Consider the following 24,930-nt stretch of genomic DNA (forward strand, 5'->3'; position numbering starts at 1 on the left):
TTCTTCTCTTTTGTTTTTCTATCATTTGTTTTTGTTTGTTTGTGTTCCATACTTCTTTCCTCTGTTGCTACCTTTTTTAAGTCAAGTGTTTTTGTGGTGGTTTTTTTAAGGGTGGTTACCATTAAGTAATGAAAAGGGTACCTACCATATTCATTGTAGTACCCTATCTTATAAGTATTTCTGCACTTCATCATCCTTTGCTACTGTTAATCTCCATCCTCTCCCCCCTTTTTTTCCTTTGTTGTCACAGTTTAAGTTTGGTTTTATTGTGTTCTTGGTGGAGCTGTTACTTGTGGTGTTGTTTTCTTTTGTTCTTTGAATCTGGTTGGAAAACCCCCCTTAGTATTTCCTGGAGTGGGGGCTTTCTGTTGATAAATTCTCTCATCTTTTCTGTATTTGTGAATGTTTTTATATCTCCTTCATACTTGAAGGATAGCTTTGATGGGTATAGTATTCTTGGCTGAAAGTTCCTCTCTTTCAGGGCTTTAAATATTGGGGTCCACTCTCTTCTAGCTTGTAGAGTTTCTGCTGAGAAATCTGATGATAATCTAATAGGCCTTCCTTTATATGTTGTACTCTTCTTTTCCCTGGCTGCCTTGAGAATTTTTTCTTTGTCATTGGTTTGTGTCATCTTTATTATGATGTGCCTTGGAGTGGGTTTGTTGGGGTTAAGAAAACTTGGTGTTCTGTTTGCTTCTTGAATATGAGGCTTTAGTTCCTTCCACAGGCTTGGGAAGTTCTCGTCTATTATTTGTTTGAGTATATTCTCCATTCCATTTTCTTTCTCTTCTCCCTCTGATATACCTATTATTCTTATGTTATTCTTTCTGATGGAGTCAGACAATTCCTGAAGGGCTTTCTCATTTTTTATTATTTTTGAGTCTCTTTCTTCTTCTCTCTGTTGTGCCTCAAGTTGTTTGTCTTCTATTTCACTAATCCTATCTTCAATCTGGGCTGTTCTGTTAGCTAAGCTTGTTACCTCGTTTTTCAGCTCGTGAATTGAGTTTTTCATTTCTGTTTGATTTGTTTTTATAGTTTCAATTTCCTTGGTAATATATTCTTTGTGTTCATTGAGTTGTTTTCTGATCTCCCTATATTGCCTTTCTGTGTTTTCTTGTATATCTCTGAGTATTTTTAAGATTTCTAGTTTAAATTCTCTGTCATTTAGCTCCAAGACTTCCAATATGTTAAGTCTTTTCTCCATAGATTTTTCCACATCTATTTGTGTTACCTCTCTTTCTTTTGTATCCATAATATTCGATTTCCTCTTTCTTATCGGCATCTGAGGGTGGTCTTATTGATATCACTAATTAGAATTAATAAAGAGTAAAAAGTAAAAAAAAAAAAAGGTAAAACACCCCACAAAAAAAAACAGTAATAATTTATTATTTCCCCCTTTTTTTCTCTCTTCTCTTTCCCTCCTCTCCCCTCCTCAGGGAAATATCGTGCCTATAATGGAGGGCCTGATTTGAGGTGAAGAGTTCAAGGGGCAAAAAAAAGGGAGTAGGGACCTACTAAATGCAAAAAAAAATAAAGGAAGAAAATCTTAAACAAGCATAAGATGATTTGCTTGTAAGTGATGGTCAACTAATAGATATAATGAGAGGGATAAGAGGGAACCAGAAAAAGGACCAAAAAAGAATAATAAAGAAGAAAAAATAAAAATAATAAGTAAAAATCTGTTGTATTAAGTGGATCGAAGACTAAATACAATGGAGACCTTGGGTTGGGAGGACCCAAAATGCCACAAAAATAAACAAACAAGAAAAAAAAATAAAACAAAAGCAAAAAAGAGAAATAAAGCCAAAAAAAAAGCCTTGAGTCCCAAATTAACTAATTTGTTCGTGATTGAGGATTATATGGGAGGAAAGTAAAATGAGAAAAGAAAAAACGAATAGAAAGGAAAAAATAAGAAAAAGAGAAAAACGAAGGAAGAAATAAAATAGGAAGAGAAAAAAACAAAATAAAGCAAGACAAAAAAAAAAAAAAACAAAAGAGGAGAGATTGAGAGTTAAGTGTTTTGGAGTATAACCTTAAAGGAGGGTGAGGATGAAGAAGAAAAATAAAATGCAACACTCATGGGTAGTGTAGTTTAAGAAAGGGGAAGCATAAGATGGGCAGAGAATAGAAGGATCGAGGTGGAGGAAATAAAGGCAGAAAGATAGAAGAAACAAACAACAACAACAACAACAAAAAATTAGTGGATCAAGTTGTAAAGTCTGTGGGTTTTTCTTGATTTTGAGAGGTTAACTTCTTCCTTTTTCTTTTCTCTCCCTCTTCCTGGTCGGTGACTCTGTACCCCAGGCTCTGCCCCTGTGTCACTCTTAGTTAGGGATTTGCAGTTGATGGGATTCTATGGCAATGTCATATAATTGGCTTTAGTCTTGCTGGAAGTAAAGGCTTGTTGGCGTTTGCAGGGTCCAACGATGAGAGAGTTTGCTTTCCTGGATTCTCTCTCCTAGTCCCCCCTTTCTGAATTAGCAGCCTGGTGATCCAGCTATAAGGCTGCAACTGCTTCTGCCTGGGGAGTAAGAGGCTCAAAGAGCTGGGAAATCCCCACTCTATCCCCACTCAGTGCAAGGCTTTGGGAAAGGCTCTGAGAGTCAGGGCCTCCAGTGTAATCAGGCGGGGGTGGGAGTCAATTGTTGTCAAGGTGACTGTTCAGCGCCTATCATTTAGTTGGACCTCTCAACCCAGGCTTTCCACACTTTGTAGCCTGTTTTTGCAGGGAAGAAGAGGCACTAGTCTCTGCTTACGACTAGTGTAGTATAGACCTTATTATCTGCCAAGTCCTTCTTGTTAGCGTTTATCCCTGAATATGGAGGCTCTATCAATCAGAAGTTGCCCCCGCCCCTTTAGCGAGAGGCACTAAAAAATATCACGCCTCTTGTCTTGGATCGCTGAACTGAGAGAGATCTTATCAATTAGAACCGAGGGTGCGCAGATTTTATGGGTTAAGCTAATTTCAGTGATTGGGTCGCAGCTGTGTTTCTGAAGGAATTTTAGGCTGCCTGCGCGCGCCCCTCCCCCAACGCTTGATTGTTAGCTTGAATGGCTGGGTGAGGTGCCCCGCCCACGGAGAGAATCTCCCAAGCCTCTCCCGTTCGCCCCGCCGCTGGCGGCTGGACCGCACCAGGCGCAGGATAATGGAGCCCCCTGGGTGTGCGGGCCAGTAGGGTGCCCTGGGCGCGTGGAATGCCCAAGGCACGCGCGCGAATGGGGCGCTTCGGGCTCCGGTGGCCGGCGACCCCCACTCGCAGTGAGCGGGCCGCTGGGAACGTCAGTGGTGCTCAACCGGACCGGGCGCGCGGCGGCTTGTGGCGGCCGCTCGCGGTGGCGGTTCGCGGTGGCGGTTCGCGGGGGTTCGCGGCAGCTCGCGGGGGGGGCTCGCGGCGGCTTGCGGTTCCCAAGTATATGGGCTGACTCACCACAGGCGCACTCCCTGGCGGCTTGAATGAGTGTCGCTGCGCTAGCTTCCTCCACACCCTCGTCTCTCAGATTCAAGTGATAACAGTCCTTTTGCTTTCAGTTTGTGTGGAACTCCGGAATGCTCCGAGGATAAATTTTTCTGTTTCTAGTTGATAAATTTGTTGTGATTTAGGGGAGAGCTGTCGGACTCGCTTCTCACGGCGCCATTTCCGTGACGTCCTAAAAAAAAATTTTTTAAAAATGAGGTAGCCCTACAGGAATTATTTGACTCCATAAAAAAGAATAACATAAGAATAATAGGTATATCAGAGGGAGAAGAGAGAGAAAATGGAATGGAGAACATACTCAAACAAATAATACATGAGATCCTCCCAAGTCTGTGGAAAGAACTAAAGCCTCAAATTCAAGAAGCAAACAGAACTCTGAGTTTTCTTAACCCCAACAAACCTACTCCAAGGCACATCATAATGAAATTGGCACAAACCAACGGCAAAGAAAAAATTCTCAAGGCAGCCAGGGAAAAGAATATTACGACATATAAAGGAAGGCCAATTAGTTATCATCTGATTTCTCAACAGAAACTCTACAAGCTAGAAGAGAGTGGACCTCAATATTTAAAGTCCGGAAAGAGAGGAACTTTCAGCCACGAATACTATACCCATCAAAGCTATCCTTCAAATATGAAGGAGAAATAAAAACATTCACAGATACAGAAAAGATGAGGGAATATATCATCAGAAAACCCCCACTCCAGGAATTACTAAAGGGGGTTCTCCAATCAGATAAAAAGAACAAAAAAAAAAACAAAGCCACAAGTAAAAGCTCCAAGAAGAAAACAATAAAACCAAATTTAAACTGTGACAACAACAAAAAGGAAGAGGGGGAGAAGATGGAGATTAACAGTAGCAAAGGACGATGGAGTGCAAAAGTACTCACAAAATAGTGCACTACAATGAACAGGGTAGGAACCCTTTTCATTACTTAAAGGTAACCACCATTGAAAAATCAACCACAGAAGCACATTATTTAAAAAAAATAGCAACAGAGAAAAGATGTAAGGAATACAACCAAATGAAAACAAAATATAGAAAAATGAAAAAGAAGGATCAAACAAGACACAAAACTAACAGAAAGCAAGATATAAAATGGCAATAGGGAACTCACAAGTGTCAATAATTACACTAAATGTAAATGGATTAAACTTACCAATAAAAAGACACAGAGTAGCAGAATGGATTAAAAAAGAATATCCAACAGTATGCTGCCTATAAGAAACTCATCTACATAACAAGGATAAAAACAAATCCAAAGTGAAAAGCTGGAAAACAACACTCCAAGCAAATAACGTCCAAAAATAAGCAGGCATAGCAATACTCATATCTGATAATGCTGACTACAAGACAGCAAAAGTACTCAGAGACAAAAATGGCCATTTCATAATGGCTGAGGGGATACTGAATCAAGAAGACATAACAATTCTTAATATATATGCACCAAACCAAGGAGCACCAAAATATATAAGACAGCTACTTATTGACCTTAAAACAAAAACTGACAAAAATACAATCATACTTGGAGACCTCAATACACCGCTGACGGCTCTAGATCGGTCATCCAAACAGAGAATCAACAAAGATATTGTGGCCTTAAACAAAACACTAGAACACCTGGATATGATAAGACATCTATAGGACATTTCATCCCAAACTGACTGAGTATACATTTTTCTGCAGTGTACATAAATCATTCTCAAGAATTGACTATATGTTGGACCACGAAAACAACATCAGCAAATTCAGAAAAATCGAAGTTGTACCAAGCGTATTTTCTTTTTTTTTTCCATGATTCCTTTTTTTTAATATATATATAATTTTATTTTTTTAATGGGGCAACATCAGTAAATAAGGATACATATATTCAAAGAAAACAAGTCCAGGTTATCTTGTCATTCAATTATGTTGCATACTCATCACCCAAAGTCAGATTGTCCTCTGTCACCTTCTATCTAGTTTTCTTTGTGCCCCTCCCCCTCCCCTTTCCCTCTCCCTCTCCTCCCTCCCCCCGTAACCACCACACTCTTATCAATGTGTCTCAGTCTCACTTTTATGTCCCAACTACATATGGAATAATGCAGTTCCTGGTTTTATCTGATTTACTTATTTCACTTCGTATAATGTTATCAAGATCCCACCATTTTGCTGTAAATGATCTGATGTCATCATTTCTTATGGCTGAGTAGTATTCCATAGTGTATATGTGCCACATCTTTTTTATCCAGTCATCTATTGATGGGCTTTTTAGTTGTTTCCATGTCCTGGCCACTGCGAATAATCCAAGCATATTTTCTGATCATAAATCCTTGAAACTAGAGTTCAACTGCAAAAAAGAGGGAAAAAATCCCACAAAAATATGGAAACTAAACAACATACTTTTAAAAAATCAATGGGTCAAAGAAGAAATAAGTGCAGAGATCAAGAGATATATACAGACAAATGAAAATGACAGTACGACATATCAGAATCTATGGGATGCAGCAAAAGCAGTGATAAGAGGGAAGTTCATATCACTTCAGGCATATATCAACAAAGAAGAGAGAGCCCAAGTGAACCACTTAACTTCACACCTTAGAGAACTAGAGAAAGAAGAACAAAGAAAACCCAAAACCAGCCGAAGAAAGGAGATAATAAAAATCAGAGCAGAAATAAATGAAATAGAGAACAGAAAAACTATAGAAAAAATTAATAGAACAGGAAGCTGGTTCTTTGAAAAGATCAACAAAATTGACAAATCCTTGGCAAGACTTACCAAGGAAAAAAGAGAAAGAACTCATATAAACAAAATCCAAAATGAAAGAGGAGAAATCACCACGGACACCGTAGATATACAAAGAATTATTGTAGAATACTATGAAAAACTTTATGCCACTAAATTCAACAATCTAGAAGAAATGAATAAATTCCTAGAACAATACAACCTTTCTAGACTGAATCAAGAAGAGGCAGAAAGCCTAAACAGACCTATTAGTAGAGAAGAAATAGAAAAAACCATTAAAAACCTCCCCAAAAATAAAAGTCCAGGCCCAGACGGCTATACCAGCAAATTTTATCAAACATTCAAAGACTTGGTTCCTATTCTACTGAAAGTCTTCCAAAAAATGGAAAAAGAAGCAATACTTCCAAACACATTTTATGAGGCCAACATAACCCTCATACCAAAACCAGGCAAGGATGGCACAAAGAAAGAAAACTACAGACCAATATCTCTAATGAATACAGATGCTAAAATACTAAACAAAATACTAGCAAATCAAATACAACAACATATTAAAAAAATAATACATCATGATCAAGTGGGATTCATCCCACAATCTCAAGGATGGTTCAACATACATAAAATGGTTAACGTAATACACATCAACAAAACAAAAAACAAAAACCACATGATCTTATCAATAGACGCAGAAAAGGCTTTCGATAAAATACAACACAATTTTATGTTTAAGACTCTCAACAAAATGGGTATAGAAGGAAAATATCTCAACATGATAAAGGCCATATATGATAAACCATCCGCTAACATCATATTAAATGGCTCTAAACTGAAGGCTTTCCCCCTTAAATCAGGAACAAGACAGGGTTGTCCACTCTCTCCACTCTTATTTAATGTGGTACTAGAGGTTCTAGCCAGAGCAATCAGACAAGACAAAGAAATAAAAGGCATCCATATCGGAAAAGAAGAAGTAAAGGTATCACTTTTTGCAGATGATATAATCCTATACATCGAAAACCCCAAAGAATCCACAAAAAGACTACTAGAAACAATAAGCCAATACAGTAAGGTCGCAGGATACAAAATTACCATACAAAAGTTCATAGCCTTTCTATATGCCAACAACAAAACATTAGAGAACGAACTCAAAAGAATAATCTCCTTCATGATTGCAACAAAAAATAAAATAAAATACCTAGGAATAAACATAACAAAGAATGTAAGGGACTTATATAATGAAAACTATAAACCATTTTTAAGGGAAATCGAAAAAGATATAATGAGATGGAAGAATATTCCTTGCTCTTGGTTAGGAAGAATAAATATAATCAAGATGGCCATATTACCCAAAGCAATATACATATTCAATGCAATTCCCATGAAAATTCCAATGACATTTTTTTAAAGAAATGGAGCAAAAAATCATCAGATTTATATGGAACTATAAAAAACCCCAAATAGCCAAAGCAATCCTAAAGAAAAAGAATGAAGCTGGGGGCATTACAATACCTGACTTCAAACTATATTATAGGGCCACGACAATCAAAACAGCATGGTATTGGCAGAAAAATAGACACTCAGACCAATGGAATAGAATAGAAAACCCAGAAATAAAACCACATATATATAGTCAAATAATTTTTGATAAAGGGGCCAACAACACACAATGGAGAAAATAAAGCCTCTTCAACAAATGGTGCTGGGAAAACCGGAAAGCCACATGGAAAAGAATGAAACTGGACTACAGTTTGTCCCCCTGTACTAAAATTAACTCAAAATGGATCAGAGATCTAAACATAAGACCTGAAACAATTAAGTACATAGAAGAAGACATAGGTACTAAACTCATGGACCTGGGTTTTAAAGAGCATTTTATGAATTTGACTCCAAAGGCAAGAGAAGTGAAGGCAAAAATTAATGAATGGGACTACTTCAGACTAAGAAGTTTTTGCTCAGCAAGAGAAACTGATAACAAAATAAACAGACAGCCAACTAAATGGGAAATGATATTTTCAAACAACAGCTCAGATAAGGGCCTAATATCCATAATATACAAAGAACTCATAAAACTCAACAACAAACAAACAAACAATCCAATAAAAAAATGGAAAGAGGACATGAACAGATACTTCTCCCAGGAAGAAATACAAATGGCCAACAGATATATGAGAAGATGCTCATCTTTGTTAGTTATTAGAGAAATGCAAATCAAAACTGCAATGAGATACCACCTCACACCTGTTAGACTAGCTATTATTAACAAGACAGGTAATAGCAAATGTTGGAAAGGCTGTGGAGAAAACGAACCCTCATACACTGTTGGTGGGAATGTAAAGTAGTACAACCATTATGAAAGAAAGTATGGTGGTTCCTCAAAACACTGAAAATAGAACTACCTTATAACCCAGCAATCCCTCTACTGGGTATATATCCCAAAAACTCAGAAACATTGATACGTAAAGACACATGCAGCCCCATGTTCATTGCAGCATTGTTCACAGTGGCCAGGACATGGAAACAACCAAAAAGCCCATCAATAGATGACTGGATAAAGAAGATGTGGCACATATACACTATGGAATACTACTCAGCCATAAGAAATGATGACATCAGATCATTTACAGCAAAATGGTGGGATCTTGATAACATTATACGAAGTGAAATAAGTAAATCAGAAAAACCAGGAACTGCATTATTCCATACATAGTTGGGACATAAAAGTGAGACTGAGACACATTGATAAGAGTGTGGTGGTTACGGGGGGGAGGGGGGAGAGGGAGAGGGAAAGGGGAGGGGGAGGGGCACAAAGAAAACTAAATAGAAGGTGACAGAGGACAATCTGACTTTGGGTGATGGGTATGCAACATAATTGAATGACAAGATAACCTGGAAATGTTATCTTTGAATATATGTATCCTGATTTATTGATGGCACCCCATTAAAAAAATAAAATTATTTTAAAAGTTAAAAAAAAGAATAATTTGTTAATATATGCATAACAAAAATAAACAAATCTGATATAGCCTTCATTTTTGTCTCTTAAAAAAAAATAGCTTACTTGTGAACATGGCACCAAATGAGCAGAGCATAGGCCCCAGATGGCGGTTGCTAGGTAGATCCTGATCAGGGCACATGTGGAAGTCTGCCTCTCTATTACCCCTTCTCTCACTTGAAAAAAGGAGGGGGAAAAAAGAATGCAATGCATAGTATGTAAATTGCTCATTTCTTCAGTCAATAGACATTTTTTGGCAATTACTTTGTGCCAGACTATGTGGCAGTTGTTCTAGATATAAAGACTGTAATTCAAGATTCTTTCCCTTACAGGGGACCCACATTTCTATCGCATTTTGATGCAACAGTTTGTCCAAAAGCAGACAAGCAAGAGAAAGAAAGGCATAGTCCAGAAACTATAGTGGCAAGATTAAGATAGAGCATGAAGAACCTAAGAAATAATAAAGACTAAGCTAGACAAGTAGAGACTAGATTTTGAGAGGTCTTATTCTAAAAAATTAAGTACATTTGCATTCTCCAAACTCAATAAATGTTTCAACAAACTTTTCCCCTGCTGCACTACACAAATATTGTTTACCTTTAAATGGTATATATATTTTGGTGTGTCCAGAAATGGAGTTTAGTTTCCCCCTGAAAATAGAGCCCAGAACTAGGTAACGGGGTGGGGGGAGGGGCACAAAGAAAACCAGACAGAAGGTGATGGAAGACAATTTGACTTTGGGTGAGGGGTATGCAACATAATCAAATGTCAAAGTAATCTGGAGATGCTTTCTCTGAACATATGTACCCTGATTTATCAATGTCACCCCATTAAAATTAATTTTTAAAAAAGAACCAGGACTTGTGTGCAAGTAGTTTATTTGTGAGATGATTGCACAAGGAGCAAAAAAGAGGCACTAGGTAGACACAGGAAAAAAGGAAAAGTCAAATTTAGGGTGCTTTATTGTATTCACCACCATTATTAGCAGCTGGAACTCAGTACCACCTGGACCTTTTCTAAGGAACATGTAGAAAATCTCACAGAATCTTTCATGTAAGGATGGAGAAAGAGAAGCATTTTCTGAGCAGCTCCATCCCTCACTTTTGATGAAAAAGGAGAAAGTTTTGAAAAGAGCTGAGAATATGTTCAGGGTTATCTTAGTGACTTTCATATATAATGTTTCATTTAATCAGGCTTGTGCACACATGCACAGACAGACATGCACGTGCATGCACAGGATGGACACGCACACTCACGTGCCCTTGCTGCATGCACGTGTGGCAAGCCACCCACTGGTATCTCCCTCCACAACCTCAGAGAGGCCCAGGAACAGAAAACAAAGGACATGCAATAGAAGTTGTACAGCACTGGAAAGTGGATTGTGGAATCCTGCAAGGAATTAACTGTTCCGCAATTTGAGGCTAGGGTCAGATACGAGAACAATATGTGGAGAACCCAATAAGTTGTCTGAGGTACTCATTTATTTTACAATCATACATTTAAAATGCAGCCAATCCATATGATAGTGATTAAACATTGACCTCTGTAATGCTGGTGGCCAAGACCAGGCAGGTTCACATTGGATTTGGGCAGATGGTAGAAAAACTATGGAGCCAAAAAACATTGGGCCATTAACGTTTAATAAAGTCTTGCAACAGCAGATGAGCAAAAGGCAAGAGAAAACCACTTCTCAGGCAAATGAACAGCAAAAATGGTTCCTCACAGGGGTGGGTAGACAATCCACAATAGGCCATCCACCATCCGCCCTGAGTGCAAGCATTACATACACTATCAACACATGATCCTGCCAAGTGCTCACACATTAATCAAGCAAAGTGCTTGCAGCTGGTAAACCAGAGCTCAAGGCTAACACAGCTGTTTTCCCTACAACCTCTCACCCTAAAAAATAATATTTGTGTTGACCTGTTTAGATATACACTTTAGAAAGATCTCTCAAGTATGCTTCCAGCGTGGAAATGTTTGATAACAAGGAAACTGACATAAATAGGGCTTACACTACTAGAGCAATGGAAGAACATTTTTTAGGAGGTAAAGCTGACAGGCTGGAAACAGGGGAGATACAGTATATCCTATGACAGTTGTTCTCAGACATGTTTGACTGTAACCCATATGAAGAAACACATTTCACACCAGGAAGACCCTCCCTTCTTCAAGCCTACCCCTATAGAAACATACGCTGTAGATACAAAAACTTTACAAAATACTACATAACTTTAGTATGTGCACTGCTCTACAATATGTTTTATATTTTGCTGTTTCTTCTTTAAGTATTGGTGGCATAAATTTATTACATTACCACTGTAATGCTGATGGTTGAGGCCAGGCAGGTTCACACTGAATTCAGGCAGACAGTAGAGGAACTGTAAAGCTGGAAAGCATCAGGCCATTACCCATTTATTGGAGGTTCGCAGAAATGGGTGAGCAAATAAGCAAAAGAAAACTGCTTTTCTCAGTAGAAGGCAAGGAATCAGGGAAACCACCCCTCACCGTGGTGGCTGAGGGAATCAGGGAACCGCACCCGGCTGTAGCAAAAGAGTGATCTGGGAGAATTGCCTCCAAGGAAAAGCACCCATAGCTTTCCATAGAGACACTCACATGGCTTTTTGCCATGTGCTCACACACTGATCTTACAAAGTGCTTGCAGCCAGGAAATCAGCGAGTAAGCCTAACACAGCTGTTTTCCCCACAACCACAGTTGAAAATACTGATTTAGGGTAAACTCCAGCTTTCTAGTGTGGCACCAAAGAAAAACTGATGGAGGCCCTGGCTAGTTAGCTCAGTCAGTTAGAGTGTAGTACCAAAACAACGATGTTGTAGGTAGGGTCCCAGGTCAGGGCACACACAGGAAGCAACCATTCAATGCACGATTGAGTGGAACAACAAATGAATGCTTCCCTTCCCCCTCTCCTCTCGCCTTTCCTCTTTCTATCTCTCTAAAAATAAGTCAATCAATAAAAAATAATGCCCTGGCCAGAGAACTTGGTTGGAGCATCATCTCAAAGCACAGAGGTTGCTGGATGGATCCTGAGGTCAGGCCCCAAACAGGAACAGATTGATGTTCCTGTCACTCTCTCTCTCTCTCTCTCTCTCTCTCTAAAAAAGAAAAAGCTGATGGATAAACCATCAAGATGAGGGAATATATACTGCTCACAAAAATAGGAAATATTTACAAATGAGTATGAAGCAATAAAAAAAGAAGCATTTGATTTTTTTTATTAAACAAGAACATCAGATAAGCAAACAATAAGTCAAAGAAAGTTGTTCGATTATGCAAATGAGATGCAGAACCAACTTTTTGCATTGGTGAAAATGCACTATACAAAAGGCTGAATGTACTGGAGTATCTGCACATTACCTGATCCCCTAATTTTTGTGAGCAGTGTAGAAGAAGGAAGGAGGAGAAAGTTTTGAAAAAAGGAGCTCAGCATATGTTCAGGGTATGTTAGAGACTTCACATATAATGTTTTATTTAATCTTTATAACCTCCTTTATAAGTAGTTGTTATTACAATTTTAAGGATGAAAACATTAAGGCTCATAAAAATTATGAGCTTTTTCAAAGTTGTACAGCAGAAAATGGAAAAATAATTTTTTGAAACAATATTTTACTCCTCTATTAAAATTAAATATTTGTAAAGCTTCCTTTTAAATTAACCAATAAAAATCTTGCTTTACATTTAAAAATGAAAGGACATAATATCATTAAACTCCTGGCTGACATCAAGTCTATTGGGAATAATGTTTTGTTAATTTAGTTTATGAAATAAATTCTTTTTCTGTTCCTTATTCATGTCAACCATTATTCATAAGGAAAACAACAAACCAAATTATAATTCTATTTGTTCTGTGAGGGACCTGAACTAATTTTTTTCTCTGCATTGTCCATTTTCATGAAATTTTTAAACTGGAAGAGACTGTAGAAATTCCCTAGTGGAGACATCCAATTCCTTTACTTCACAAATGAGAAAACTGAGCTCATATATTTATTGGCAGAACTAAGTGTGTGGGAAACCCTAATAAGTCATGTGTTCTGCCATTTAAAATTTGCAATTATTATTCAACTCTGTTCTCGACCCTCTGCAAACATTCTAACCACTCTTTCCAGAAAAATCATCTCCCAAGCGTCCAGATCACAAAATAGAACACAAAGATTCAAGCACAATGAAGAGGAAATGGTGTAGTTATTAACATCCTCTTTTGCCTGCCAGTGGGTCCAAAGCTTTTTTTCACTCCTACTTCAGTACACACAGGGTGAACATGTGTGGGGGCCACACTGTTTTATCTCCAGGTCTTACAGAAATTAGAAAATTATTTTTCCCTTCCTATGTTAACGACTGACAGCTGACATCCTAAAGATTCATTTTCCCCTTCAGTTTCTGTTTTCCTTTTTCCTTCCCACTCTGTGAAATAGCCTTATGTAAACTACTACATGTTTGTGTTCACTTCAGTTCTTTCTCCATCAGGATGGCTCTTTGGGACACAGGGACTCCTCCTACCCACTGCCCCCCATTCTTTGCTTCTATATGTCATGGAAGGGTGGGAAGCTTTAAGGAGAGAGTCACATGGAAGGATTCAGCCTATGCCCTAAGGAATCATTTGTGTAACTAAAATACAAGCAACTCTTTTTTCAGTCTGTGCAGTAAATACAGCTTAATTATTCAGGACTTAAAAACTGTCCTGATCACCCAATACAGCCTAAGTGTTCACTAAGTTTGTATGCATAGAATGTGTTAAAACAGTTGGAAAATTCTGATATTGGGGATCAGTTCATTCCATGAGCTATAGCCAGTTATACTAATTAGAGTTCTCCAAAGAAACAGATCCAGTAGGATAAAAAGAAAGAGTGAGAAAGTATTTGAAAGAGAGGAAGATGAATTTTCAGGAACTGGCTCACACAATTGTGGGGTCTGAAAAGTCCAAAATGTATTAGGCAGGCCAGCAGGCTGGAAACTCATATAGGATTTCTATGTTGCAGTCTGGAGGAGAACTCCTTCAGGAAACCTGTCATGCTATTTGGGCCTCAACTGATTGAATGAGGCCTAACCCACATAGGCTTTACACAGTCTACTGATTTAAATGTTAATCATATCTAAAAAATACTCCATAGCAACATCTAGACTGGTGTTTAACCAAACAACTAAGCACTATTGCTTAATCATGTTGACACATAAAATCAACCATCACATCAGCTAACTATAACTTTCCTTCACAGGCAGAGTAATTATTTAAAATTGTAATATAATAAAATTATTTTGTTTTGAAAAACATCATCACAGGGTAACATACACAACCATTTTAACTGCTTTCATTGATTTAAATGGCTAATTATGGTTATATGTACATAATTTTTTATCAGTAATCAGTTAATTTTATTTAAAATGAAAGATTAGTTGGAGAAAGTTTTTTGGAATTGTGTGTGTGGTGTGTGTGTGTGTGTGTGTGTACACACATGCATGTGAGAAAGAGAGATAACTTTCTGTAAAAACTAAAATTCATTTTAGCATTTATATTTTGAAATTCTTTAAGTCAAATATAGAGTGAAAACAGAAAATTTAAAGATTTAAATGAAGCATTAATTTATTCTCTGAGGTACATGCTTTAAATTATACAAAATAAACTGGAAGATAAAATAAAACTATTCCATATGACTGTATTTTAGTATGTGGTTTTCTAGCAATTAAACACCAGTAATTCTTTTTTGTAAATATATTTTGCAAAAACTTTCCCCCTTTCTCAGAGGAGAAAGGTAAGTATAAAGAGTAATAGCATAATGGACCGAATTTCTATTTTAGGTGCATAATTACATGAGTTTGTGGGGGGAGTTCCATAAGTTCTTTTGTTTGTTTTTTTAACTTTTTCCTTTTCAATAATTAGCAGTAGCAGTAAACTTCCTTCCTCTCAGCTTTGACCTTCTAGCTTATAATTATATATTCATTTTGTGAGGTTTAGTTCAGGATCACATGTAGTCAGCAGAAATTTGAAACTCTTTGCTGCTCAACACTATAGCTTATAGAGCTGTTCATCACTATGCACAGACATAGAAAGTGACTATATACTTCTTTTTGTTTGTCAACTTTTATTGTCCCTTCTTTTATAAAATATTTTAAACATATAGAAATCAGTTTATACCCAATAACTAGATTTTACAAATGATAAATTTTTAACTGTTGCAGAAACTTCTGTAAAGAAATGAAAAATGTCAGATAAAGAAAAAAATCTTTTTCACACTTTCCCCAGTCTTTTGTCCTGAATTATTCTTCTCCTACCTGCCTCCTCTTTTCCAGAAATAATATATTAAAGGATTGTGCACCCTTCTTGTCTTGGCTTTAATTACTTTTACCAAATATGTATAGAACCATAAAAATTATAGGCATCATATTATAGTATTTTAAATTTTGTAGAATATATATTTGCAGCTTAATTTTTAATTTAAACTAAACCTTTCAAAATATACCAAAGTTAGTACATGTAGAACTACTTCATTTAATTGCTGCATAGTAATCGCTTTTAAAAATACCATAATTTACACAATCATTTCTTTATCAAATATTTATATGGTTTCCCTTTTTTTTTCTCTTTTAACAATAGTGCTGCAAGGAGTAATCTTATACATTTATTCTCATGTACATATACAACATATGCGGCAAGGAGTAATCTTATACAGTTATTCTCATGTACATATACAACTGTTTCTCTAGAGCAATGGTTTTCAACCTTTTTACACTTGAAGACTGGTAAAAATAGGGAAATTAATGTGGGAACCACAAAGACAGAAATCACATTGAGCATAAGTGAATTTGACTAAGATCAGTGGGCCTGTAATCTTCAGACAACATCAGGGTGGTTAACGCTTTTGCGCAACTGCACAAAATTGTCTGTGGACCAGTGGCTGAGAAACATTACTAGAGCATATACATAGAAGTAGAATTTCTGGAATATGCATTATACCCATAGTCTTGTTTGCTTGACGTTGTCTAAGTGTTTATCCAAAGTGTTGATCAGTTTACTCTGCCATCAACAGGGTATTCGAGTCTCTTTCCCCACATCTCCAAAAGCTGGAAATTATCAGAGATTTTGTCAGATGTCTACTAATGGTGAATGGGAAACAATATTCCAGTTCCAAATCTATAAGCATTTTCACCTCAACTAATCAGATTAAAGATCTTTTCTCCTGTCAGCAATTCCAGCTCTTTTAAAATAGATTTTTCTTCAATTGATCAATATGTTTTACTCATTTTGAGAAGACTTTTTTACTGTAATGAGATATCAATTTTCTGTTATCTCTTGGATTATTTTTATTGACTTCAGGGTATCTTATAAAAAGAACCTCACCTTGCATTTTAAAAGAATTATTAATTATTTTCTTTCAGCTTTGTTCTTATTATGGTCCTGTTTAAAATAAGGTATTTCTATATTTGTTTCTGAAAGTTTTAAAGAAATTTTTCTTACATTTGTATGTTTGATTCATCTAGAATTTATTTTTAATGTGGTACAGACTAAGAATTTTCTAGTGTGTATTCTTTCCTACTTTACCTTTTTTAATTTTTCAGTTACAATTTACTTTAATATTATGTTGTAAAGTAAAACTGTCATAATTTGCAGATGACATGATACTCTATATGAAGAAACCTAAAGGTTCCACCAAAAACCTAGAACTGATAAATTAATTTAGTAGAGTAGCAAGATACAAAGTTTATATCCAGAAATTAGTTGCATTTTTAATTTAATTTATGGGGTGCCACTAGTTAACAAAATTATAGAGGTTTCAGGTGCCCAACTCTACAACACAGCTCTGTACACCATATTGTGTGTTCAACTCCCCAAGTCAAGTCTTCATCAATCACCATTTATCCCCTTTATTCCCATTCCACCCCTCACTTCAGCAGTCACCACAGTTTTCTATGTCCATAAATTTTTTCTTTTTTTGTCTTTTTTTGCTCAATAGCTCCATGCCCTGCCTTACCCTGTCCCTCTCCCTGACAGCTGTCAGCCAGCTCTCTACCTATAAGGCTATCTCTATTTTGTTTGTTAGTTAATTCTGTTTATCAGATTCCACATATGAGTGAAATCATATGGTATTTGTCCTCCTCTGACTGGCTTATTTTACTTAGCAAAATAATCTCCAGGACCATCATACTGTCACAAAAGATAAAATTTTATTCTTTTTTACAGCTGTATAGTATTCCATTGTGTAAATATACCACAGCTTTTTTATCAGTTACATTTTCTTACACTAATAATGAACTATCAGAAAGGAAAAGTAATAAAACAATCCCATTTACAATTACATCAAAAAGTAAAACAACACAGATTATGTATTATAGAATTGTATACTTAAAACCTATATAATTATGTTAACTAATGTCACCCCAGCCCTGGCCGGTTGGCTCAGCGGTAGAGCGTCGGCCTAGCGTGCGGAGGACCCGGGTTCGATTCCCGGCCAGGGCACACAGGAGAAGCGCCCATTTGCTTCTCCACCCCACCGCCGCGCTTTCCTCTCTGTCTCTCTCTTCCCCTCCCGCAGCCAAGGCTCCATTGGAGCAAAGATGGCCCGGGCGCTGGGGATGGCTCTGTGGCCTCTGCCTCAGGCGCTAGAGTGGCTCTGGTCGCAACATGGCGACGCCTAGGATGGGCAGAGCATCGCCCCCTGGTGGGCAGAGCGTCGCCCCTGGTGGGCGTGGCGGGTGGATCCCAGTCGGGCGCATGCGGGAGTCTGTCTGACTGTCTCTCCCTGTTTCCAGCTTCAGAAAAATGGAAAAAAAAAAAACTAATGTCACCCCAACAAATTCAATAAAAAAATTTTTTTAAGAAAAAGAATATAGGCAGGGTAAGTCTCGCCTGACCTGTGGTGCACAGTGGATAAAGCATCAACTTGGAATGCTGAGGTCACCAGTTCAAAACCCTGGGTTTGCCTGGTCAAGGCATATATGGGAGTTGATGCTTCCTGCTCCTTGCACTCTCTCTTTCTCTCTCCTCTCTCCTCTCTCTAAAAATGAATAAATAAAATATAAAAATTAAGAAGGGTAAGTCAAACAAATATTACAAAGTAAGAAAGTTTGATAAAGTCTACATATGGAAATATTTTAATAAACTGTCATATTTAAGGCAAAAAGTAAAATAAAATACATAGACATAAGTTTAACCAAGAAAGTAAAAAACCTGTACTCAGATAATTATAAGGCACAGAAGAAAGAAATTGAAGAAGATACAAATAAATTGAAGCATGTACTGTGTTCACTAATAGGAAGAATTAACACCATTAAAATCTTTATACTGGGGGACCAGAAGATGGTGACGAAGTAGATGTTACAACTTCCACCTCCAAGAACCAAAGTAAATTACAATTTAACTTGGGAACAATCATCTTGTAAAACCGACTTTGGACTAAGCTAAGAAGAATCTATAACCAAGGATTACCAAAGAAACCTCACTGAGATTGGTAGGAAGGGTGGAGACGTAGAAAAGGCTGACCCACTCCAAAAAAGCAAGCACTAGCCTGGAGGGTCTCTCATGGCTGAGTAAGTTGCCTGGAGAGTTGTGGGTCCTCTGCCTCCGACAAGAGCCCCAGTCTAGAGCTCCAGAGACTAGAAGAGATGAATGGACAGTATTTAGCTTAAAGAAGAGCCAGGTTACTATTTGCAAGAGGGAGGGAGAACTCTCAGACCCAGGCTCTATATTAAAGGGACTGCGCAGAAAACCTCATTCACAGCCACTTACCTGGAACTCTGGGAGTGTGAAGCGCTGAGAGGACTGGAGTTGCAAGAGAAGAGTGTAATCTTGGAGGCACAGGGAGAGAATGGAGGAGACAGCTAACCTGACCCCTGTGCTGAGTCACTCCCCAAATCTAAAGTGGCCATTTTTCCTGGGAGAACTGGCACCAGCAAAGGGAAGCAATTACCCCACCCACTGGAGGCTCTTTTACTCCAGTCAGAGCAAAGAGTCACTTGGAAGCAGGGGGTGCATTAGGGACACAGGTTTTGAGTGTGAGGTCTGAGGTACATCACCCCCTGATACTGCTGAGTACCCTCTGAAGGGCAGGCAGACCAGGCTGCAGTGGCAGCTGTCATGTGCTTGTGGTGGCAGGGGCAGCACCCAGCTAGGTGGCCAGTGCAGCAGTGGGAAGAGAAGCCCAGCGAAGTGGTGGAACCTGGCAAGGTGGCCTGCGCACCCAGAAGTGCCAATGCTTAAGTGCCTGAGGAGGTGGTAGGCCAGCAGGAAGACCAAACCTTGAGAATACAGAGGCCAGACCCACTGGCCAAGAGTAGATAAAAGCCAGCCTAAGAGTGCAGCTGATATTTATAATGGCACCAGGGCCCAGTAGAGGTAGCCACAAATTCTGGAATGTGTGTGGCTTGAAAAAAGTTGCTAAGGACCAGTCATAAGCAGTAATACCCAATGGTCTACACCAGGTTGCAGCCAGGGATGCCTAGGGCTGGCATATCCAGTGGCCAAATATGGAGAGCATCAATTCAGGACCTAACAACTTTAGTGAGAGTGGTATCTTAACGAAGGGCTCCTCACACCTGACCGATCTAAAGCACAGAAAACATTGAAACAAATAGCAAAAAGAGCAGTAGCAACAGACAAGGAGCCCACAGCAGATTACAAACAACAGCTGAAGCCAACCCAAAAAGATCTAGAAACAACACAACTGGAAGCTGGAGGCAGACATGACCAACGCTATACTCAGCTAGCTACACAAACAGCATACCCAAAGGAGCAGTCAAAGTGGAAAGACACAGACAAAGTGGAAAGACAGAGAAATACAATCCAAATGAATCAACAAGAGAAACCCCCAGAAAAAAAAACTGAATGAGATTAAAATAACCAAGATACCGAATGCAGAGTTTAAAATAATGATTGTTAGGATGCTCAAGGATCATAGAGCAACAATAAATGGACATAATGAGCACCTAAACAAAGAAATCACAAGTATCAAAAAGGACATTGAAATCATAAAAAGAATCAGGCAGAAATGACAAATACAATATCAGAAATGAAGACTACTCTAGAAAGAATTAAAAACTGGCTGGATGATACAGAGGATCAAATCAGCAATTTAGAGGACAAAATGAATGAAAATATGGAAACAGAATAGCAAAAGGAAAAGAGGGTCTAAAAGTCTGAGAAAACTAAGAGAGCTCTGTGAAAATATGAAGAGAAACAACATTCACATCATAGAGGTTCCTGAAGGAGAAGAGAGAGAACAAGGAATAGAAAACTTGGTTGAAGAAATCATAGCTGAAACTTCCCAAAATTGATGCAGGAAAAAGCTACACAAGTTCAAGAAGCACAGAGAATCCCATTAAAAAGGAACCCAAAGAGATTTACACCAAGACACATCATAATTAAAATACAAAGTTAAGAGATAAAGAAAGAATACTAAAAGCTACAAGAGAAAAGCAGTCAATTACCTACAAAGGAGCCCCCATAAGGATGACATCCAACATTTCAACAGAAACACTTGCGGCCAGAAGGGAAGGGCAAGAAATATTCAAAGTAATGCAAAACAAGAACCTACAACCAAGACTTCTTTATCCAGCAAGGCTATCATTTAAAATTGAAAGAGAAATAAAAAGAGTCCCAGAACAAAAAAAATTCAAGGAGTTCATTACAACCAAACCAATATTGCAAGAAATGTTTTCTCTGCTGTAAACAGAACAGAGAAAAAAAATTTAGAAAAATAAGAGTGTAGATTTGAAGAATAAAATGGCAATAAACAAATACATGTCAATAATAACCTTAACTGTAAATGGATTAAATGCTTCAATCAAAAGACATAGGGTAGCTGTGTAGATAAGAAAACAGGAACTATACATATGCTGTCTACAAGATACCCACTTTGAAACAAAAGATACACATAGACTGAAAGTGAAGGGATGGAAAAAAATATTTCATGCAAATAGAAATAAAAGAAAAGCTGGGGTAGCAATACTTATAGCTGACAAAATAGACTTTAAAACAAAGACTATAGTAAGGGATAAAGAAGGTCGCCACATAAGGAAGAAGTAGAACTACTATTATTTGCTGATGACTTGATACTGTACATAGAAAACCCTAAAGTCTCAGTCAAAAAACTACTGGACCTGATAAATAAATTCAACAAGGTTGCAGGATATAAAATTAATATTCAGAAATCAGAGGCATTTTTATATACCAACAATGAACTGTCTTAAAGAGAAATTTAAAAAACAATCCCCTTCACATTTTCAACAAAAAAAATAAAGTACCTAGGAGTACATTTAAGCAAAGAGGTTAAAGACTTATACTTGAAAAATTATAAAACATTGATAAAAAATCAAGGAAGATACAAACAAGTAGAAGCATATACCGTGTTCATAGATAGGAAAAATAAACATCATTAAAATGTTTATATTACCCAAAGCAATTTATAAATTCAATGCAATTCCTATTAAAATACCAATGGCATACTTCAAAGATATAGAATAAATATTCCAAAAATTTATATGGTACCAAAAAAGAACACGAATAACTTCAGTAATCTTGAAAAGAATAATAAAGTGGGTGGTATCACACTTCCTGATATCAAATTATACTACAAAGCCATTGTACTCAAAACAGCCTGGTACTGGCATAAGAACAGGCATATAGATCAATGAAACAGAACTGAGAACCAAGAAATAAACCCACACTTATATGATCAATTGATATTTGACAAAGGAGATAAGAGCATACAATAGAGTAAAGACAGTCTCTTTAACAAATGGTGTTGGGAAAATTGGACAGGTATTTGCAAAAAAAATGAAACTAGACCACCAACTTACACCATTCACAAAAATAAACTCAACATGGATAAAAGACTTAAATGTCCAATGTAAAACCATAGTCATCTTGGAAACATAAGCAGTAAGCTCTCTGATATCTCTCACAGCAATATATTTGCTGATTTATATCCACAGGCAAGTGAAATAAAGGACAGGATGAACAAATGTGACTATATCAAACTAAAGAGCTTTTGCACAGCTAATGACAATATGAACAAAATAAAAAGGCAAACCACACAATAGGAGAACATATTTGACAATACATCTGATAAGGGGTTAATAACTAAAATCTGTAAAGAACTTGTAAAACTTAACACCAAGAATGTAAAGAATCCAACCAAAAAAATGGGCAAAAGAAATGAATAGAGAGTTCTCCAAAGAATACAGCAGATGAAAAAAATGTTCAACATCACTAATCATTAGAGAAATGCAAATTAAAACGACAATGAGATACCACCTCACACCTGTCAGAATGGCACTCATTAACAAAACAACACATAATAAGCGCTGACGTGGATGTGGAGAAAAGGGAATGCTTCTGCACTGCTGGTGGGAATGCAGACAGGTGTAGCCACTGTGAAAAACAGTATGGAGATTCCTCAAAAAATTAAAAATGGAACTGCTTTTGACCCAACTGTCTCACTTTTAGGAATATATCCTAAGAATACCAAATCACTGATTCAAAAGAAGAAATGCACCCTCATGTTTTTGGCAGCATTGTTTACAATAGCCAGGATCTGGAAACAGCCTAAGTGTCAGTCAGTGGAAAAGTGAATTAAAAAGCCGTGGTAGAGGCCCTGGCCGGTTGGTTCAGTGGTAGAGCATCGGCCTGGCGTGCAGGAGTCCCGGGTTTGATTCCCGGCCAGGGCACACAGAAGAAGCGCCCATCTGCTTCTACACCCCTCCCCCTCTCCTTCCTCTCTCTCTCTCTCTTCCCCTCCCACAGCCAAGGCTCCATTGGAACAAAGTTTGCCGGGGCACTGGGAATGGCTCTGTGGCCTCTTGGAGCGATGCCCCAAGATGGTCAGAGCATAGCCCCCTGGTGGCCATGCCAGGGTGGATTCTAGTCGGGCACATGTGGCAGTCTGTCTGACTGCCTCCCCGTTTCCAACTTCGGAAGAATACAAAAAAAAAAAAAAAAAGCTGTGGTACATATACATATACACAATGGAATACTACAAGGTAATCTTACTTTTCGACAATATTGATGGACCTGGAAACTATCATGCTAAGTGAAATAAGCCAGGCAGAGAAAGAAAAATATCATATGACCTTACTCATTTGAGGAATCTAATGAACAATGTGAACTGATGAATGGAATAGAGGCAGAGGTGGGATCAAAGGGACCAGAGGGAAAGTGGTCAAAGAGAAAGGGGATGAGAGGATGGGATCAGAGAAGGGTAGAGATTAGTGAAATTATATATACATAATACAGCAATATAGAGAGCAGGACAGCAAATCCTGGAGGGAAAGGGGATGAGGTGAGGGGGATGTTGAGGAGAACACGGGAGTGAGGAGGGACACTTGAATCTATGTAAACACAATAAATTAAAATCAATAAAAATTTATAAAAAATGTTGAAACTACCCAAATCAATCTATAAATTCAATGCAATTTCTATGAAAATATCAATGGCATATTTTATATAACTATTAATAGAACAAATAATCTAAAAAAAATATGTGGAGCCACACTAACACTCAAATAATTTCAGCATTATTGAGAATTTTTTAATAAGGATAATTAATTTTACCTAGTACCATGTATTAAAAACTTTGTTCTTTCACAACTAATTAGTAATGCCACTTCTATTGAGTTCTTATATATGCATGTCTTTTTCTGGGTCTTTATTACTTTCTATTGGCCAGGTCTCTACAAATAGGAAGATAGAATAATGCTTACATTTTTATAATTTGTCTTCATTTCTGCAAAGAATTTTCTTTTGTTTATTTTCTTCAAAAAGAAGTTTAGATAGTCCTAGCATTTTCCTACTCCATAAAAATTTTAGAATCAGCTTAACTGACATTATACAGGATTTACAAATTAATTTGGTAAAAATTTATATCCCGATAGTATTGTCTTCCCATCTATTAACATCCACTCTTTCAGCCTTCTCTTATGTTTCCAATAAAATATAGTTATCTTTTTGTTTTTGTTCCTTTTATGACTTGGTCTTCTTTTCTATAATAATTTAATGATGTGAGGAATGAATAGGAATTCAAATGAAAGTTGTATATTGAATCTGTGTCTATCAATCTCCAGAACTCATAATTATAAGTTCAAATAATATATTTATATGGCATCTTATATTTTATCATCTGCAAATCATGATCATTTGCTTTCTTCCTTTTAAGTTCCCATTCACCTTACTTACTTAAAAATATCATCATAATTTCATGATTTGTTTTGTTTTGTTTTGTTTTTTGTATTTTTCTGAAGTTGGAAACAGGGAGGCAGTCAGACAGACTCCCGCATGCGCTCTACCGGGATCCACCCGGCATGCCCACCAGGGGGCGATGCTCTGCCCATCTGGGGCGTTGCTCTGTTGCAACCAGAGCCATTCTAGCGCCTGAGTCAGGGGCCATGGAGCCATCCTCAGCGCCCGGGCCAACTTTGCTCCAATGGAGCCTTGGGTGCGGGAAGGGAAGAGAGAGACAGAGAGGAAGGAGAGGGGGAGGGGTGGAGAAGCAGATGGGCGCTTCTCCTGTGTTCCCTGGTCGGGAATCAAACCCAGGACTCCTGCACGCCAGGCCGATGCTCTACCACTGAGCCAACCAGCCAGGGCAATTTCATATTTTATTGTGCTAGTTTGATATACTCTTAAATATGTTTGGTTAGCCTCCAACATTAATGGAAATTTTGTGCTCCCTGCAGGTTTTTTGTAAGTACACTTTGGTTGGTGAGAAAGTTCGTTTTCGAGGTTATTAAAAGCTTT

Source organism: Saccopteryx bilineata, chromosome 5 (assembly GCF_036850765.1).
Source record: "Saccopteryx bilineata isolate mSacBil1 chromosome 5, mSacBil1_pri_phased_curated, whole genome shotgun sequence".
Taxonomy (NCBI): Eukaryota; Metazoa; Chordata; class Mammalia; order Chiroptera; family Emballonuridae; genus Saccopteryx; species Saccopteryx bilineata.